Raw genomic sequence first — 13561 nt, 5'->3', positions numbered from 1 at the left:
TAGCAGTAGGGTGAACATGTTGGAAATTTCTAAAACAAGGGAATTTTCTAAAAGATGGGAACTTACTTGTGACCATATCCTAACCACTGCCAGGTTCATGACCTTGCCCCCAGAAGCACACATATCTGTCTCATGCCCTCTCTCCTACTTCTTCCACCTCCAGTCCTGATGCACCAACAGATGTATCCAAGAAGAACAGAAGAGCTTGGAAGAGTGGCTGAAGCCACAGAGCAACAAATCCTCATTCTGCTCACTCGCTAATGTCTGTGGACTGGCAGAAGAGTGGGGTACCTCTGGCCACTAAGGGAGCTGCTCTCAAAATTGCAGGTTCCTGCTATTCCACATTAGTCACTCCACGTTAGTCAAAAATTAAACAGCCAGCAGTGAAAACACATACATTGCCCAGATGCAAACAGGCATTTTTGGAGAGAACCTAGTGGATGTGGGAGACCAGCTCTTCCATGATTCACATCCCCCCCAAGGAGGCAGTTGTGTTCCAAATGACCCTGTGTGGGGTTGCTGTAAATTGTGCTGTAAAGTACAACCTTCCACGAAGAAACTAACTTCTCCTTTGCTATATTGTGTGTTATGGAAAAAAAAAAAAAAGATTATAGAAGAACATCTGAGATGGTTTCTGAAAGTTGTGTCTCCTGATGCAGACAAGTGGCAGTCTGTGTTTACAGTATTTCCCAGCGAATGCTGGTACATGCGGTTTCTCCTGCTCCATACTGACATGATGCCGGGAATTTGATCAATGAACAACTCTTTACAGTCCTGTTAGAGCACAACAATTTGGCATGTCTTTGGAGTCTGTACTTTGAAACTGGACTTAATTTGAATACAGAAATTACACTTCGTTGTTGCAAGAAACTGTTCTAAAAAAGTATCTTCAATGTTCCGTCTTCACCAAACACCAAGTGAAATACTCTTTCAGGTGTTTTTGCCCATGCAGTTTGGAAAATAAAAAACTGAATCTGTAGTTGTGGTTTTGGGGTGTGTTTTTTTTTTACTCTACAAAAAGATCTTTACACCTGTATGGTATATTCCAGAGCTGTGTATACAGCTCATTTCTCTGATGCATGAATATCTCTGAGCTCCTCAGGTGAAAGCTGGGAACAAATTTATAATTAGCTGGATTGTAAGATACTACCCTTGTGACACCTACAACTATACTCCTAATTCTAGTTGAAAGATGAGGCTGAAATGTTTCTATAATATTATAAATCTCTTTAGGCGTCAAGACTTTACTGGGATATACAGCACTGCAATAACTGGTATAACACTTAGAGCTGTTATGTCTTTTTTGTGAATCACCATACGGGGTCCGTGAAAAATTAATTTTAAAATGTTTGATTTTAATTTAGCAGTTCTTTCAAGGTAGCACAGCCCCAGCAATCACTACTGGGTCCTGTGGGAAACAAGAGAAAGGGAAAAAAAAAAAAAAAGGAACATTTCTGGAATCACTTTCTTTTGCCCAACTCGGTATCAGCGGGCAGAAGCAATAACGAAGGGGCTGCAGGACTGCTCTCAGCTATTATTGTGCCTGGCTCGCTCTCAGCATGACTCACTGCAGACAATATATAACACCACTCGCAAGGGAAATGAACAGTAAATACTTGGCCCTGGATATTTTTTTTAAACTCTCTTCAGTTGGTTTGTTTTTTTTTTTTTTTTCTCTCTGATTTGTATCCCTTTATCCTCGCCCATGTGCTATATAAGCCTCTGAAATCTAATGTCCATAACACCACCCCCCACTGGTAGCAGCAAGCCCTTCCACTGCTGTAGGGTTTACTTTGCAGAGGTTTACAAGAAGAGGCATTATTGGGAAACTGTATGTGTTAACCCAGTGGCACAGTGTTGCTCCAACACCTTCCCTCTGGTTTTTCTTTTCTTGGGGGAGGGGTGGCTGCTATTCTAGCTAAATGCATCTCTTGCTTCGACGTAGCAGCCAGGCTAACTTAGGAAGAAAACCTTGGGGCTAAACAGGCTAGGAGTGCAGCCAAGGGGGTCAGGAGACAGCTTTAAGGATTATACTACATAATTAAAGGCTGACTCTGAACATACTTCCTGGTACCCTGTGTTCAAACATACAAACCTTTTTAGGTAATAATTCTTGGTCCTCATTTGTATTAGAGGGATTTGTAGGTTAAAGTTGCCATACAGGTAATGAGTCAGGATTACAAATTATTCATCTAGACTATAAAAAGGCAACACCTTCCTAAACCTGTCCTAGCCAGTGAGAATGGAGAGTAAAATATAAACAGATGAACATGTAAGTGTTTTCTTTGTTTGTTTTTGTGCAGTGCCCTCTGGGTGCAGCTGATGTCATTCTGCAGTACCTTTCTAGACTGAAAATGAGGATTCTTCTCCTGAAGTACTCTGTGATCAGAATGGGGCCAGAACATTCTTCTACTGGATAAAACCTGAGGCACTGAAGACCCACATTCAAGCTTATATTATGCTAGCTCCAAGGAAGACCCTTTTATCTTCAAATATTTCTAATCAGCTGGAGCCAGGACTATAATCTAGGCCTTCCATTATTCATATTCTAGGCTAGTGCTGCTGCCCTATCAGCCTACACAGTACGACCACTTGCTCTCCAGCCATTCCCCATCCCCCATCAAAATTACTCCCATAGACTCTTGTATTTGCTAAAACAGCATATTCTAACATTTCAGGCAAATATTCTAACAAAGTCTATGAAAACTGCATTGATTTAGCATTCATTGTCTAAAAATAAGTTCTAGCAAGATGCTGGTACCAAAAAAGCTAGAAGCAATGGAAAGAAGGAGAAAATACTGATAATATATAGTGTGAACAAGCACTTGATTATCTAATGCTATGATACACAAATAGACAAAGAGTCAAGGCAGCATACATTCACTGATTGAAATACATAATCAAGTATGAACAAGGATAAATCACACTTCCACATCAAAGTTGTGAAAAATTTGTATTGTGTGTTTTGCCTGATTGATTGAAAACAGAATGATCTGGTTTCTATTTCAAGAGAAGTTATAATAAGCCAGACTTCATCCCCCATATAATGATATATTTAAATCAGACCTGTTGGGGTTTGTTTTGTTTTTTGTGGATTTTTTTTTTTGGTGTGTGTGTGTGGTTTTGTTTTTGTTTGTTTGTTTGTTTGTTTTCAGAATACTGCCTTTTCTGCTACTTTGGTTAAATTCCAGTGTGCTGTAAAGAGGTACCTTGTCACATATATAACAAAATGGAAAGAGACAGCAAACCATTAACGTACTATTACAGACAGAAATGTGAAGAATCTTGCCCTTGTAGTTTTGATGAAGCTCACGTCTGACTGAATCAGTGCCTAATCTTTTCAACATATTACTGTCTAGTGTCTGCCTGCTCCCAAGTACTTTTCATTCCTTAAAAATCTCTTGTTTACAACCATTTCCTTGCTTGGTTTTTGGAGAACAAAACGGAAAAGAAAGGCTTTATTCCTTGGGTTAGGTCTAGATCACATATACAAAGGAGAAGAGAGATTCTGCTACACTTTATTCAATATGATGTTACAAGAAAACAACAGTTACAGCTGACAAACCATTACATCTTTCATAATACAGACAAATTACAAGGTGTAACAAATAATGCAACATTTATTTTACTGTACTGCTTACGATGCTGTTCTTCTGAAGTATATATATATTTAATTACATTAACATTGTTTTCATGTACCAGCCCTCCCTTTTTTTATTTGTTAAAAAAAGAATACCTCTTAGTGCACCATACAAAAATCCGCATAGAAGCTGGCAAGCAGGAATTTTGTATGCAGCACCATGGAAATGCATTTTGGGGGATGGGAATTATTAGTGCATCCTTTACTTTTAGATTTTTTGCTTACGTGAAAAATGCAAGGCAGTAACATACAGTCACTCCACCTAAATGCTGGTAGGGGAGAGTATTGTAATGCTCAGTAATGCAACCTACTTCTGTTTGTAGGGGGTATCTGCATTTTACTCCTTAGTCTGTACAGCCTAAACCTTTTATATAACAAAGATTACAAACCCAGAAATATTCACAGATTATTGTTTTGTATATTCATCTTTCTGAATATTCATATATTGAGCATTGATTACACATTTGGTTGTGTGCACTGACATGGGGTGTACATAACCCACCAACCCACAGGGTATATATTTATTTATCTTGCCTTCTCTTCCCAGGAGCCTGAAGTGCAGAACCTCTATGCACCAAAGAGAAAGCAAAATCCCCTGTGCCTCTGTCTACTGCAGATTGAATTTTCACTGTTGTACTGACGACTTGTCCTAAGCTATGGTTCTGATTTTAAAAAAAGTAAGAGAATTAAAAGGACCCAACTGATGTAGGACCCCATACAGTAATGTAATGTCAGAACTATTGGAGTGTCCTGTCTGGGGTAGTGCCTGCTGGGTGTGGATTTGAGTTGATCTGAACTCAGCATGAAAGAAGACTGAGCAATTTCCAGCTGGTTGACTTATAATTTAGGTAGGTTCTGTGAACTTGAACTTGTAAGGATTCTCTGTATCATGCAGACCATATCTATCACCATCTTCCCTCCCCCATTCACTTAATATTAGATCCCATTGAGAGTTAGAACATGCCCTCCCACTTTTATCTGCCTGCTATACCTGCTGCCCTGTTGCTGCTCTCCCATCTTGCAGCAAAGCCACATTCTCTCAAGAATCACCAGGACAGATCTACTGGATCTCAGCCAAGTGGTAGGAAAATGCGACTTAAGCTGCTGCTGGCTACTGACTGAGCAAATTTCACAGTTTCTCCAGGACTGTCACTGAAGCTAACTTTCGACTTCAAGAACGTGACAACATTGACAATGTGAAACATCACATTCCAGGCACCCATATCTGGAAGGCTGGGCTACTTCTTGTGTCTTTGAAGATTCTTTGGGGAACTGATTTCAGAAGGATGAGAGAAAAAGATCACTACTGATCTTTGCTGAAGCTGTCTCAAGAGCATTGATAGGGTTTAAACAGTCCATTCTGCAACACTGAGAAGAGCTGTGGTGAAAACAGCTGGAGACATGGGCAGCTCTCTGGGGGTCCTTACTGATGGATGTTGAGCTAACCATGCAGGTAAGGGCTCTGCTGGAAGGAAGAGTGAAATAAGGCTGTAGTGTCAACTTTTAGTTCCCTGGGCAAAGGAGCTTCTACTATCTCAAAAAACCCTTGATATTTCCCAGCAGATTTGATATTACAGAAGACTAATTTGCCATGCTCATGTGAAAAGGACCATCCTGCTGATGGTTGCCTTCGTGCCAGAAGAACGTCCCCATGGCCCACAGCCTCCATGGGAGAGCAGCAAAACCAACCCACCACAGGCAGCTGGAGTGCCCGGAAAGTAGGTCACTCCTTAATGATCAGTAGGTGAGATAACTTCATTAGTTCTTAAGATTAAGTTGCTATTTAGAAGCCCAGATATTTATGAACTTTCATTCAGGCAGTTAATTGAGTTTGAAGATTTTTGGATCAACTTTATTTCAGTGGTTGCTTAGAAGTGGGAATGGGGTAGAGAGGATAATCTCACGCACACACGTGTGTTCACACACATATGCACGCATACATACCTTAAACAAACACTGTACATTAGTCACTATGGATAGCAATGTGCTAGGCTTGTGGGAATAATTGGGAAATTACTCTATATTAAATCTTCACATGGTTAGTTGAGCAGTGTAATTGCTTGCCTTCAAATTTAAGCTGCCAAATAGAAGCATCTATGAAACTACCCTTATATTCCTAATCAAAATCTTTGTTATGTTTTCAAAACTTCTTCAGATTTTGCAGCAAGGTTTTTTTTCTAAAAATAGCTAATTTTAATCATCAAACTGCACACAATTTAAGTAGCAAAGATAATGTATAAAAGACTTTTCTCTTACAAAAAAAAGGAAACATGAAACCCAAACAAACCACATCTAAGGCAGTTTCAGTGTGTGATAAATTCAAAAGTTCAGTGGTCACTTTTCCCCCTATAAACACAGGGGAAGAACTGTAGTAAGTTCTATGTATGATTGTGACTGAAAGTGGCTTTCAGATGGCTTTTAGCAGATCCTGAAACAGAGATGTCAGTAGGGAAAATTGTCTTTTAATGGCTGTGCAAATATTGAGAATATTTCCACGGTTCAGTTCTTTGAAAGTGTAGACTCCTGTCCTAGTTCATTAAGAGATCTTTTGTAGCTGCTTGTGCATTCAAGGATTTGCCTTATTTGGTGTCTTTTTCTTATTAAACTCTGCTGGAGTTTAATAAGATGGCAGTAGAACAAATCCTTTTCCCTTCCTTTTAAACACTGAAAGCTAACTGAAGCATTACCATACTTCCTTAAAATGTAATTCAATGCATCCAGCAAGCAAAGGATGTCAAAATAATGTGTAGAATAATATTGCCTAGCAAGTGCTTCTGTCCGAGCAGGACTATAACTCAACAGTGATTTTTGCACCATACCCTGCCCTCTCTGAATGCAAAATTGTAAACAGGGCAGTTTTTCCACACCCCTGAACACAATGCTCTCCCCAACCAAAATGTAGCAGGGACTTCCTTTTCTAAAATCACACACACAACTTAGTTTCTTGCAAAGTTTGCATTTGAATGATTCATTCAGAAAAGCTATCTAAAGACTAAGGATGATGTAGTACTTTCCAATCAGCTCAGAATACCTATGGAAAATAACTCAGAAAGTGCTTTGGTGTGGAACAGCAAAGGTCTGGGATGAGAATTCTCCACCTCGCTTTGTACACAGCAAAGTAACACAGCTAGATTTAATGGCTCATTCAAAGGAAGTTTTTCTGTACCTCGGTATCTGTCTTGAATTAAACAGAACAGTTTCATCATCTCTGTTTTCAAGAAAATATTCCAAAAAGTAACTAGTGTGAGGAAAAATATAGAGATGTTAGCCAAGACCCATAAAAAAAGAAAGATATATTCTTGAAGAGAATAAAACCATAAGGAACTCACTGAGTATTTGTCAGCTGCATACATCTCATAATTTTTGCTTTGTCTTTCTCACAGGCCTATTTTGAAAACTGGCATGCTACATAGCCTAAGCAGAGTAACCAAATTTAGAGTACTTAACTAAACATGCAATTATTGCCATGTTTTCATATGGATATGAATGGTCTGAGGGGATAATGAAAAAAGAAATAACCCAACAACACTTGAGGAAGAGTGGCAAGTGCTGTAATTGTCAGCTGATCAGACAAGTTGGTCTTGCCCTGGGAAAAAATAGTCTTCCCATTGGTTGCAAACTATGCACAACCCTCAAAGAAAACACACAGTCTTTTATGCCACTCTTGGCTCTTTTTGTACAGTTGTTACTGAAGAAGTGTGAACACCAAATGTGTTGTCTGAAAGTATTTAAGACATTGCTGGTGAAAGCATAAAAATCCTTACAAAGATGCAGTGCTGCAGTGGAAAATCAAACAAAATCAAACACAAAAGACCGAAAGAGTACATGCCATGTATCAGTAAGCAAAAGCTTAATCTTCACATAGTTCTCTGAAATCACAAGGTATCCAAATGCGTGCAAGGTTTTAAAGAAATTGCAGGGAAAAAGAAGGTCTTGCCAGCTTCAGTTTTCTTTTGAATGAAATCCACCATAGAGACAGAAAGGAAACAGGCTGTGGTTCCTTCCTGGTGTCGGCCTCCTCATTAGGTTTTTGTTTCCCTCCTCCAACCTGGTAAATTTAGTCCTGTAAGGAAACAATATAAATTATAATAAGCCTCATGAATTGCATTTTTTTTTTTCCACTTGGTAAGAGATAGGTTAGGCCAAAGCCAATTATGAAGATGCCAGCGTAGAGTGAAGGGAAGACTTCCAAAGCATGTTTAGAACTGGTACCTCAGGAAAATAAACTTAAAACACCAATGTTTTCAGGGTGGTCGCCTAAGTGAAATATATTAATCTATATTCATGTGTCTGTGCCCCAAGAGCTAATCTTCACATGTACCATTAGCACTGACGTTCTCCATAGAAATTATAGACAGCCATAACTAGTCATCTCTTCTAAAGGTGGTCACACCCCCTGAATGCAAAGGAAGATTGCTAAAAATGCTGGCAGAGCTTCAGGAGTTTACAAGCTTTTTTTGCCCCTTTCTTTTTTTCCCCCCTTTCTTCCTATGATCTCCTCCATAACAATGTTTGTAGCTAGTTTTTTAAAAGGTCTCCTCAGTTTTCCTTCTGGAGAGTTGTTGGGGGCACCCCGAGACAAACCAGAAACATTTCTGCAAATATAACCAGGTTATGGAGCTTCTTGGTGTGCTGTGTCTAAATGCATTTACCTTTATTTCAGTGTATTTCTATTACCAGGCAGATAATTGCAAACTCTCCTTTCAAATACAAAAATAAACACTATCAACGGTTTCACTTATATTGTCTTTCTAGGAAAGACAATATAAGTGAAGCTTTCTAGGAAAGCCATTGCTTTGAGCTTCTTTATCTACTGATAAAGAAGCTCAAAGCAATGGCTGAACTTGCACAAAGGTATCCTGATGTTTTTGAGGTTTTCACAAAACAGAAGGCAGGCTGAGAATGTGGGACAAGAAAACAAAGTATCCAGAAACTGCAAGAGCCACGTGAAGCCTGAATGAAGGCTAGATGAACTGGATGAACTGAAGCCACTGAAAGGATTTTATAATTAACATACTTAACTATTAATAAATTTCCAAGTAGAATTCTATGTCAAGTAATAAAGAGAGACTTTCTGAGAAATTCTGAAAATATATTTATTAAGTTCTCCAAGACTAGAACTACAGACCTGATATATTTTTAAAATGCTGTTGCAGGAAGACAGTCAGATGTGAAGGAATTTCATCCCTTAAAAAAAAGAATGCTGAAATATTCATTGAGCATGGAACTGGTTTGTATTAGCATGTCCTAAAACTATTTAAATCAAACTGGATGCAGGTGCCAGTGAATCTAGTCTAGTCCTCAAAAGCAGGAGAAAAACAAGACATCAGTTTTGAACTGCAGTTTCAAGCACAGCACTTTAACTGTGGCTTTCAACAAAACACCCCAATGTCTATGCAATATCTTAACTTCTGTAATTTCCAGGGTTCCTGTCATGATGCTTGAGAGCTCTTCTTCTATTCTTCAAGCACCAGAATACCTGAACTGGATTAATGAAATCCTGTTCTTAAGCATCTTGGGCCCTCTTGGAGCTTGGTCTACCACCTCTAGAGTCCTTCTTGGGCTGTTTCCTAGATGTGTCTATTCCACATGAAAGTCCCACTTTCCCCAATGTCTAGAAGCTTGGCTGAAATGCCGATAAATCTTGTTTCAATAAATACATTTGAGCTGATTCATTTAGTTTACCTTCAAAAGCTTAAAAACAAAAGCAATGTTTGGAACATGCAGAGATTCGCAATTGCTCAGTGATGAAACACCAGTGCTAATATTCCCCAAATTCCAGATTTCCCTTCATTCATGAGCACTTTTCAGCAGTGTTCTTTTGGAAGCTCCTTCTTGGAAAAAGCAACTAAACTCCCAAAGCTCCTTCCAATTCTGAGGTTGCGTTTGCCCCCACTGCCACCTACACTCCAGCTGTGGAAAACAGGCTTGCAGTTTGGAACCTACATCTGCCCAGATCCAGAATAGCTGGTCTGATTTCAGGCTAAGCTCAAATTACTGGAGTTCCAGAGGCTGACATAAGCAGCAGGGACATCTGAGACAGGTAATAAAATTATAAGGATAGCAAAGTCTCTGGATGCATGTTTTTCTAGTAGTTATCAAATTGCTCAGAGGGTCATTGCTCATTTGAGAATAACGACAATTTAATTACAGAGAACTTTTCCTTTCTAGCACTGAGCCCCGGGACAGTATCTAAATGAGGTAAGTATCACACTTCTTCTAGGATAATGCTACAATTTCGCTCTAAACCCACTACATTGTCTGGTTTCAGGTTTGCCTTTGTAGGCAAAGCTGATGACATTCTCCAGGGCAGGGCCTGAGCTTGTGGAATGGGGAATACCTTCATTAGAAGCTTAGCACTTCCAGAATCAAGCCCTAGAATATTATGAGATTCTTTAGAAATTAATAAACTGAGAGCTGCTACCATATAACACATGGGGGAAAAAAAAAAATCTTTGCACAGTGGACTACTGCCAGCACCAATGCACACTGCAGGCAGAACACTGCAGTATTCTACTAAGAAAGGGTAGCAGGAGTTACAGGTTTCCTGCCCTGGCTCAGTATAAAGCAGATCACAGTTTTAAGATCACAACTCTACCAGCTCCAGCTTTGCTGGATCCTGCCATGCCAGGGCTGTAACTGGTTTCTTGTGAAGCTTAGCAACTGTGTATGGTGGGCAACACCACCCTCCACCTTCTGCACAGGCTCCAGATTTAGATTGTATCACTGGAAAAGAACATTATTTGATGCCACATTTCGCTAATGGTTCTGGCTGGGGAAAGCTAGAAGACACAGTACAGCTGGAAGCAGGGAACAGTATGATAGTCTCAGTCTGTCTGCAGTGTTGAAATGTGCAACACGCCTGCTTTGGGAAGCCAGCCTGCATGACAGACCCACTGCTCACACCAGTGCCAGAATGAGCAGGGTGTTCTAAGGCTGAACCCCCAGCTCTGCCTGCCGAGGTGTTTCTCCTGAGTATGAAATCCTCACATGACACAAAAAGTGTGGTGATTAGGTATAGATAATGTTTGCATCTGAATCCGTAATTCTCGGAATGTGTATTGTCAATTCAAAAGTGGAGTCAATGGGTGAAGTCCCTTCCCCTGCCTCAGAGAGCTGTCATGGACTGCCAGCTTTCTCATGTGCTGAACACAGATTTGCCACTTGTCAGAGGAGTGCTGTAATCACTGTGCACTTACTCTTCACATTTAATTTTGTTTAAAATGAGACATCAAACAGACAACTCTCCTAAACTGGAGAAAGAGGGGAGCATCTCTTTATCCACAGCAGAAAATCTACAACAAAAAACACAGAAAATTTTAGACTGCTGTGAACCAATCCTTTTATTAAAAAAACATTGTTTCTTCAGAGTGGCTCTTGAAATGAAACATCAGTTGTTCACACAACAAAGACCCACGGCAGGGCCCTCTACACACTGTTGCCATTCAGTTCCCAGATGGCTTTGTATTCCGTGTTTGCATTTTTAAAGTTATATTTTAGAAATATTCTTGCTTAGAATTTATACATTTCCCTCGTCATACAAATCAAAGTTTTGCCTGGTGACTTGGCAAATTATGTTTATGGCCTCTGGTCACAGCTTTGCTTATAAAATTGTAAATTGTTACATGGAACATTTACACTTGTGATTTCCCATGAGCAAATAGAGTTCTTTCATATCTTCTTAAAAATCAAACCAAAACAACAAACCCCAAACAAACAAGCAACAACAAACCCCGAAACATTCAAGACTGCTTTAAAAATGAACTTTTTTCACTATAGATCCTGGTACTTCTGGTTTTCATGACATCTCTACTAAACCTTATAGCTTTCTACAAGTAAGTTAATGGTGTACTTGAAATATTAAGTGATCTACATGAAGTGACTAATTTCTATCTTTGTTACCTAGAGGAAACTTCTGCTGCATACATTCTATTTGTCCAGACCCCTAACGTGATAGAGTGTTAATCCACCTTAAAAACAGCAGAAGCCAACTTCAGAATGAAGTAGCTGTTGATGTAACAGTGGTTCTCTACCAAAGCCTGTAATTTAAACATTAATCATACTCTCAAGACATGAGGCAGAGGAAGATTATTAAATCCCAAATATTTTTATTTATTTTAATTAGTGAAAGAACGTCCTGTCCTGTAAAAATACCAGTTCAATACATGTTCCTTTTGGCAGTATCAGCATCCTTGTCTACATACTTTTAATTTCTGTATAAATTATCACATCGGGTGGAGCTGTGCTCCAGCAGAGTCTTTAGCATGCAAAGCACACTCAAGAGTGCAGGTCTATTTATGTGGCAGCTGATGCAGCAGTATTGTAAGAGTATTCCAGTTTTAAAATAAAAATGTGAGCTGACAACTGGAGATACTGTATTCTTTATGAGCTGAAACATGGAGCTATTTAAGATCATCAACAATAATACTCTTTCTGCTTCTCCCTCCACCACACATGCAGACACCATAGATACTGTTCATCCTTTCTGAAAAAAAAAAAAGTAGAGTATTAAGAGGTGATTTACCCCAAACCTTTTATTCCTACTTTTGTTAGAGAAATCATTTTAAAAACCCAACCAAACATTAGCAATACTATATGCACTCGGTTAAGATCTATGTGCAACTTGTTGCTATAAATATTAATTAATTGGATCACCAATACCCATAATGCAACTTTATTTTGACCTACATGCCCTATGAACTAGATATTTTTTGGATTCAATTTCCTTAAAACCAACTGTCAGCATCATGTGATGGAAGAGATGAAAAATGAAAATGAGTGTTCCTGCTGTGCAGGTGAGTGACCTGTGGGAGACAGCTCTGCCTGCTAGGATTTTTACACGTACCATCAGACACAGACCAATTGATTAGATCATCTTATACCTGCCACCAACTAGGCTCAAGAGACTAATTAGAGAGAGTACTGCCTGCGAAGGCACCCCATTGACACCTAATTTGCTCAGCCAAAGCCTTTGGGGAGAATGTATTATCTCTGCAGCTGCACTTCATGCATTTCTGATTTGAGGCATAAGCAAGGAGTACTTCTTCACTCTTTTGAGCAAACTGAGTATATAAGCCCTTAAGTGCTAAATACAAGCAGACAAATTAAATCTGGCCAGCTGCCATAAATCCTTTTCCCCCCTTCAAATATACATGTTTTAATTTTTATCTATGTCTATGATATACGTGCACAAATGCAAACATAGAAAAAAGATGTATGAGTCTGAATGTGTATAGGAAGGATGGGTATATAAAGGCATCTCTATAAATATATGCTTTAAAATATGTAATTGTCACACTGTATGCTGTGACTTCCTTCACAGGGAAGTTTTACTTCTGTGAAATTTAAAAGAAATGCATTTGTTCTTATATATGAAAAATAAATAATCTGCAGTGTTGTTAGCTCAGGCTCAGAATTACCCCATGGACAAGGCTCAGTAGATTGATGCTTATAAAGTTGCTCTGCATATCTTCAGAGGTGCTAGTTCAAAGATTATTTCACTATACAGCCTATCTTTGTTGGAAGCTTTTCTTCGATGGACTATGCCTGGTTTGTGGTTTCCTGAGGAATACTATTCACTAAGGCTAAATATAAGGTTTCTTAAATTGCTTTCTGCTGGGCTTTAGTTTTATCTAGTTATCTATGCCCCAAAATACACAGGAGAGGCAAGACTTACAGCTGCTATTAAAAATTTATTCAGAAAAAAAAAAAAAAGAAGAAAAAGAGACACACTAGAAAAACTAGGATTTTTTGACAAACTGAGAAGGGTTTGAAGAAAATAATTTCAACTGTAGGCTGGTTAGTGATTCCTGAACTCAGGAACCTTGTAACACACAGGAACATAGTGAATTTGCATCACTCCTGAAATAGCACTGAAACCAAATATCTTCTTTCCTATCATTTGTCTACAAAGCAACTTTC

At 39.0% G+C, this 13561-nt stretch overlaps 1 protein-coding gene across 8 annotated transcripts in view; it reads right to left on the bottom strand.

Annotated features, from left to right (window-relative positions):
- Window positions 1–13561, bottom strand: part of CDK14 (cyclin dependent kinase 14) — a 399376-nt gene that overhangs the window by 83467 nt on the left and 302348 nt on the right. For 5 of the 8 annotated variants that reach the window (XM_072925517.1, XM_012571523.5, XM_072925516.1 and 2 more), the window contains one exon: window positions 3503–7703. The exons of 2 other annotated variants lie outside the window; for them this stretch is intronic. The gene's annotated coding sequence lies outside the window, so the exon portion shown is untranslated. Of the gene's footprint in view, window positions 1–3502; window positions 7704–10966; window positions 12126–13561 lie in introns of those variants that run through there. One more of the 8 variants, XM_041714408.2, reaches the window with a different exon arrangement.

Source organism: Taeniopygia guttata, chromosome 2 (assembly GCF_048771995.1).
Source record: "Taeniopygia guttata chromosome 2, bTaeGut7.mat, whole genome shotgun sequence".
Classification (NCBI taxonomy): domain Eukaryota; kingdom Metazoa; phylum Chordata; class Aves; order Passeriformes; family Estrildidae; genus Taeniopygia; species Taeniopygia guttata.
This window is presented reverse-complemented; position numbering and strand designations above follow the sequence as displayed.